Source organism: Chrysochloris asiatica, unplaced genomic scaffold (genome assembly GCF_000296735.1).
Source record: "Chrysochloris asiatica unplaced genomic scaffold, ChrAsi1.0 scaffold00128, whole genome shotgun sequence".
In the NCBI taxonomy this organism is placed as follows: Eukaryota; Metazoa; Chordata; class Mammalia; order Afrosoricida; family Chrysochloridae; genus Chrysochloris; species Chrysochloris asiatica.
The window spans coordinates 3,942,319-3,949,875 of record NW_006408646.1 but is presented as its reverse complement, the minus strand read 5'-3'; positions in this window follow the sequence as shown (position 1 = coordinate 3,949,875).

Below are 7,557 nucleotides of genomic sequence, written 5' to 3'. Positions count from 1 at the left end.
GGTTGGAAATGTAAAGGTAGATGTTTTATAGCAAGAAGGGGAGTGATTAACTTTTCAGTCTAGGAGCGGAGATCCCTGGGACCATCGGGGAGAAGAGCGGAAAGTGAGACCCTACCCAGAGAAGCAGTGAGGCCAGAGACGGAGGCAGAGATGATGATGTGGAGAGATGGAGCGGCTGGGGATTTTAGACTCAAAGAGGGAGAGGGTTGTGTGCTAATGACCAGGAGGTGGGCTTGTAGTATATACCCTTTGGTTGGTTGATGATGCATGGAGGGGATTGTAACCATGGTAATGAAAGGATATATGATAGAATGAATGTAAAACTAATGCTCTCCCATGTAAACTATTACATAATTCATAATAAAACATTAAAAAAAAAAGTATGTACTAAAACGACTCATAATGACTGTACTCTGAGCTATGTGAACTGATATAAATATAATATAGGCCAAAGGACAGGGGATACAGTAATCCAGACTACTTCTGCAATAATCAGGCTACCCTGGAGTATGGAGAAAGAAGTCAAAGCCACAGCATGTGAGACAAATATATTTAGGAGACTGAAGAAGAGTAGACTTGAGGAGCATGAACTGTCTTGAAATATTTGAGTGATTGTCACATGAAAGACTTCTAGGTAGAAGTTAGAGTATAACATTTTTTTATAAACTGAAGGTAGAACTTTTTTTAAATTACTGAGTTTACCACTGATGAAACTAGCAAGTTCCACAGAGAATAAGCTTATCACTTTTTTTTCCAAATAGAGATTAGATAATACTTGACACGAGGTTATTGTCAAAGGAATTCAAGCATTAGAAGAGAGGTTAGAAAGGATGCACTGTGTGGCTCTTTTCAGCCCTGATATTCTGTTATTCATTGATTCAGATATCATTCACTGGGACTCTCATTTTATTTTGCTATTCCTCATTTAGGTGATGGGAAAGGTTTAGTTGAATAAACATTAAAACTTAAAATGTACCCGATTTTATGCTAGATATTGGAATTCCACAGTTCCTAATCTTGAAGTACTACTCGTTTACTGGGAAATCTGCAAACAAACCCATAACAGTGTGGCAGGATAAATGTTGTGAAAGAAGGTAGCAAGGAGGCTCAAAGAGAAGCAAGCAAGGAAAGACTTTCCACGGAATTATTACTGTATACAAGAGTTAGGCCTATGAGGAGAAATAGACTCCGAGATATTAGAAAACAGTAACAACTTTCTGCCTCCTTTAAACAAACAACAAAACAAGACTTCACCAAAGGAGTGAAAAGGGAGCCCATAGAATGGGAACAAATATTTTGCAATGACACATCAGACACGTGACTAATTTCTAAAATATATTAGAAACTACAACACCTCTACAAGAAAAACACAAATAATCCAATTAAAAAAATGGGCACAGGACATGAACAGACACTTCACCAAGGAGGTAATCCAGGCAGCCAACAAACATATAAAGAAATGTTCATGATCACTAGCCATTAGAGAGAAATCAAAACAATGAGATATCATCTCACACCAGCAATAACAGCAAAGTTCAAAAAAGTAGAGGACAATAAATGCTGGCAAGGATGTGGAGAGACTAAGATCCTCCTACACTGCTGGTGGGATTACAAAATGGTTCAACCACTATGGAAAACAGTATGGCACTTTCTCAGAAATTTGGAAATAGAACTACCTTATGATCCAGCAATTCCTCTACTTGTTATTTTCCACAAGAAATATGAGCCATAACATGAGTAGATCTACACACACCAATGTTCATAGCACCACTATTTACAACAGCAAAAAATGGAGACTGCTTAAGTGCCCATCAATGGAAGAATGGATAAACTAACTTTGGCACATATATACAATGGAATATTATGCTACCTTGAAGAATAACAAGAAGTTGCAAGCCACCACATAACATGGATGAACCTTGAGGACAAAAGAAGAAATACTGCATAGGACCAGTATTGTAAAAGCTTAAGAAAAAATACCCACACTAAAAGGGAAAAAAAAAATTCTTTGTTGGTTGCCGGGGTGAAGAGGATGGGGTAAAGGGAGGGAGGGGAAGGTGGTGCACAGGGTAGGGAATAGACACATGATAGTTTGGGTGTTGGTGGGGTGGGCAATACACAGAAAGGGGAGAGGAATGGAAAAACAAGGCGGATGGGAGAATTTAGGCAGGTTTGCATGGGTTATATAGGACAGAGGTAAATAATGATGTATTCTCAACCTTGGAACAACATGGGTCTGTGATACAGAGATTGAGGCATGGTTTGAATGGGTGAAAGAGGGGAAATTATATTAAGATGCTTAACTTGTCTAATGAATCTTGGTTTCCCTTGCCTACTATTGTAAAATAGACACTTGAGGAGGAGAGAAAGGAATAGGCAGAAACTTCATTATTGAAAGCTTGTAAGTATGTCTTCAGCCTATAACTGGTTGGAATACCTAAAATGTGGCTAGAACTTGTCCAGTGAAAGAAGCTTCCTGTGGAGCCTTTACATTGCATAAGACCATAGGTTGAATCCTGATCCCCATCCAGAATCTTCTGAGGTGGCAAATTTCTACTTGAAAAGACAAGCAGAGCAGCCTGGAGAAACTAAAGGAACTTTTTGAAAGAAAGATCAGCAGGAAAAATCAAAAACAATAACCGCAGAATGATTGACTGCTACAAGAACAAGCAAGTTGTTCTTTGGTGAGCCATCAGGGCAAGCAATCAAGTCCCCTCAGGGCAAACCCCCTTCTAACTCTGAAACTCAAAGGGAATACACGAGCAGGCATGTAATCTTGCTGGTGACCACGTTGGTCTACCAATAAGGGGAAGTAGGGGAAAAACAGCAATGAAGCTGTGCGCTAAGTCCAACCACATTCAATAGACTCCTGTCAACCTGGATTGAGACCTGGTTGACCAGCAATATGGTGAGACCTGGGGACTCCTGAGTCCCTGAACAGGGACATAGCCACAGAGGACTAGAGCAGATAGTGAAGTGTCCAGCTGTTATGAAGTGAGGGGAGAGGCACTAGAACACCCATACTTGCAGACAGTACCCATTTGACCTAGCTTCAACGGCTGGATGATCTGAACTCGACTAGAGAAAGAAAGAAGAGGAAAAAAAGTGTAATCTGCTACAATTTGATGAACTTGACCTATACTTATGGATGTAGTAGCTTAAAAGAGGGAACAAATCTTTACAGCAAGGATCATTTCCACCCTCTCTGTACACAGGATTGACAGGGATGAGCAATTTAGACGTTGGCTACCCAAAATGAGGGGGCTATAAAGTCATGAAATAACTGGCTTACAAGTTTTCAAGAAGGAGCCTAGTTTCAGAGGGTATGGGGGAAGGTAGAATCTCTACTGAGTGGTTTCCAACCTGTCTAGATGGGGCTGGTTAAAAGAGATGGGGATAAAACTCTTGTGGTTCAATGATGAATAATTGCTATCAGTACTGATTGTGAATGTTGCAAATGTTAAAGTAGACATTTTGTAACAAAAGGAGGTGAGTGGTTGATCTTGCAGTCCAGGGGCAGAGGACCCTGGAACAATCAAGGGAGAAGAGTGGAGTGCGGGACCCTTTCCAGAGAAGGGGCAATGCCAGAGATGGAGGCAGAGATGATGACATGGAGAGATGGAACAGCTGCGGACTCTAGACTCAAGGAGGGAGAGGGGCTGTGTGCTGGAGGCCAGGGAGCAGGCTTGTAAGGTATACCCTTTTGTTGTTTGAATGGTTATAAATATTCCTGAGCACTTCGGTGTACACCCAAAAAACAAAACAAACAAACAAACAAAAAAAACAAAAAAACAAGAGGGGATGGAAGCAATTGTTGTTGAATGATGATGCATGGAGGGGATTGTAGTCATTGTAATGAAATGAACATGATAGGATGAATGTAGAGCTGATGTTCTCCCCTGTAAACTACCACTCAGTTCACAATAAAAACTTAAAAAAAAAAAAAAAAAACAGGGGCCTACATTGGAGCAAATTCATACGCAAGTTCAAGTGAAAGCTAAAGAAAATTTAAACAAGTCCAAGAGAGTCAAAATACATCTTTGACTATATCCCACCTGAATTTAAAGACCATCTCAAAATGGTAGCATTGTATACTCACTAATAGTCAAAAACCAGATGAGTTGTAGAATGACATCAATCATGTCAAACATGAAGAAATAAAGGACAGTAAAAGTAGAAGGCCCAAGTGGATGTCAGAGGATGTCAAAGGGGATAAAATGATGAAGTAGAAGTGCTGAACAGAAAAGTTCAAAGGATGGTTCAAGAGGACAGAGTAAAATATTATAATGTAATGTGCAGAGACTTGGAGTTAGAAAACCAAGAGGGAAGGAAATACTCAGCATTTCTCAACTGAAAGAACTTAAGAATACATTCAAGGCCCAAATGGGCAAGATATTAAATGACACAGGAGGCATCAAATAACGGAAGGAATATACAGTCACTATACCAATAAATACTAGTTTACAGTAAACCATCTTAGGATGTAGAATATGATCAATAATCAATGTTATGGAAGGAAGAATTCCTGTAGGAAAGGTATTGGCAAAAAACAAGCTCCAGAAACTGATGGAATACCAATTGAAATGTTTCAATAAACTGATATAGCTCCAGAGACACTAACTCATCTATGACAAGAAATATGGAAGACAGCTACCTGGCCAACCAACTGGAAGAAATATATATGCACACAAACTCCAAAGAAAGGTAATCCAACAAAAAGCAGAAATCATCAAACAGTATCATTAACATCACACAAAAATACAACATTGTTGAATATAATTCCAAAATGGTTGCATTAACAGAGAGCTGCTAGAAATTCAGGTTGGATTCAGAAGAGGACGCGGAACTAGGAATATCATTGCTGATATCAGAACGGATCTTGACGGAAAGCAGAGAATACCAGAAAGATGTTTACCTGTGCTTTATTGATGATGCAGATGATGTAGATTATAACAAATTATTGATAACATTGCAAAGAATGGGAATTCCAGAACACTTACATATGGCTCATGCAGAACCTGTGCACACACCAAGAAGCAGTCATTTGAACAGAATGAGGGGATACTGCGTGGCTTAAAATTAGAATAGGTGTGCTTCAGGGTTGTATCCTTTCACCATACTTATCCAATTTGTATGCTGAACAATAATCCAAGAAGCTGGACTATAGGAAGAAAAACGTGGTATCAGGATTGGAGGAAGACTCATTAACAACATGAAATATGCAGATGACACAGTCTTGTTTGCTGAAAGCATAGAGAACTTGAAGCACTTACTGATGACGATCAAAGAATAGAGATTATAGATACAGATTACACCTCAATATAGAGAATATTGATAGATACTGAACATAGCATGAAGAACAAATATGCTTTGGAAAAAGTACAGCCAGAATGCTCCTAAAAGTGAGGATGTCAAGACTTCATCTCATGTACTTTGGGAATGTTATCAAGAGAGACCAGTCCCTGGAGAAGGACATCATGCTTGGTAAACAAGAGGGTCAGCAGAAAAAGAAAAAGACCCTCCAGGCAATAGAGTGACACAGTGGCTGCACAATGGGCCCAAGCATAGGGACGACTGGGCATGGGGCTGGACTGAGCAGTGTTTCCTTCTGTTGCATATGGATGGCTATGACTCAGAACCAACTCAATGGCATTTAAAACAATAACAACAATCCTGTCTCATTAACCACAGGCAGAGATTAGAGTTTACAACACAACACAAAAATGAAATATAATCATAAAATGCTGGGAATCATGGCCTAACCATGTTGACACATATTTTGGGGAGACATAAATCATTGATTCATAACACCAAGCAGGATGCCCCTAACACTTCTAGTCGCCTGTCCAAGTAAATGAGGCACTAATGGTTGCTTCTAAGGAGTAGTATGGCTGTACTTCTTCCAATACAGATTTGTGTGGTCTTCTGGCAGTCCATGGTACTTTCACTATTCTTCACTGACACCAAAATTCAAATGTGTCATTTCCTCTTCAATCTTCCTCATTCATTGACCAGCTATCACACACATATGAGATAACCGAAAGGTCAAATGCACCTTAGTCCTCAAGGAGACATCTTTGCTTTTTAACATGTAAAAGAGATCTTTTGTAGCAATTTACCCAATGTACATCTGTCAGTTTGTCATACTGTGGTGGCTTGTGAGTTGCTGTGATTCTGAAAGCTATTCCACTGGTATTTTAAATACCAGCAGGGTCACCCATGGTGGATAGATTTTAGACGAAGATAGAGTAGGAAGGAGGAGTATAAACTACTTCCAAATATTTAGTCACTGAAAACATTATGAATAGCAGAGAAACACTGTCAGATATACTGCCAGAAAGTGAACCCCTAAGATTGGAAGGCACTCAAAATGCAACTGGGGAAGAGCTGCCTCTTCAGAGTAGAGTTGACCATGATGACGCGAATGGAGTAAAACCCATGGGAGAAAAGCCCAAGGGACCTTCATTTTCTGATGGGACACAACACAAATTGAAGAAAAACACCTATAAACATCCACTGAAAATCAAAACATGGAATGTATGAAGTATGAATCCGGGAAAATTGGAAGTTGTCAAAAATGAAATGGGGAGTGACGCGGCACTTCTCTGACCAAGCAACTCCGGTAGGGAAGTCTCCGGGAAAAAGGGGCAGAATCACACATAGGAAACCTCTGTCTAGCAGACAGACAGCCTTTGAACAAACATTAAGATCTTACATTTCAACATTCTGAACTCATTTTTTTTTAAAGATCAAATTGCTGACGAATTACAGGCATTTTAAGCTTTTGCCTGCCTACACATGGCTCCCGCTTCCGCGCCCGCGCCGGCAAGTGCCTCTGCCCCCTGCAGACCTGGGACTGCAGGGCGAGAGCAACCCCACTTAGAAGGCTGCATTTCCAGAGAAAAGGAAGCATAAACTAACAAAGCCGAACAAATAGAGATATCAGCGCGGATATCAGGAAACCCTGCCCACGGTGCAGAGAGACTGAGAGAGGCATTCTTTACGTCATCAAATACGGTCACTGCCTCCCTCCAGCCATTACCCCAGCCCTCTACAGCACCAGCCTAGACCAGCCCTCTGCCAAGCCACCGAGGCTCAGGAACGCCTAAGGCACAAGCCCGCCCACTGAGGCCAAGGCCCTCCCAAGGCCCAGACACTCCCACTGAGGCCAAGGCCTGTCCTGAGGCCCAATCTGCCCACAGACTGGTCACAAAGGCCCAGGCCCAACCAAGGCCCAAATCGCATACCCGCCGCGGCCAAGGTCCAGGGCCCCCAAGGCCCAACCCGCCATGCAGCCAGGTTGCTGAGGCCCAGTGCCCCTGAGACCCAACCTGCCCACACGAGGCCCAAACCACCCGCCCAAGGCCCAACCCTCCTGCAGCCCGGTGGCTGACGTCCAGGCCCCCAGAGGCCCAAGCCGCCTGCCCTAGGCTCAACCCGCCCGCCCAAGTCCCAAACGGCCCACCGCTGAGGCCCAGGCCCAACTGAGGCTCAAAAAAGTTACTCTGAGTTAAGCAATAAGAAGCGTGAAAAGGGAAGACCACATCCTGATCACAT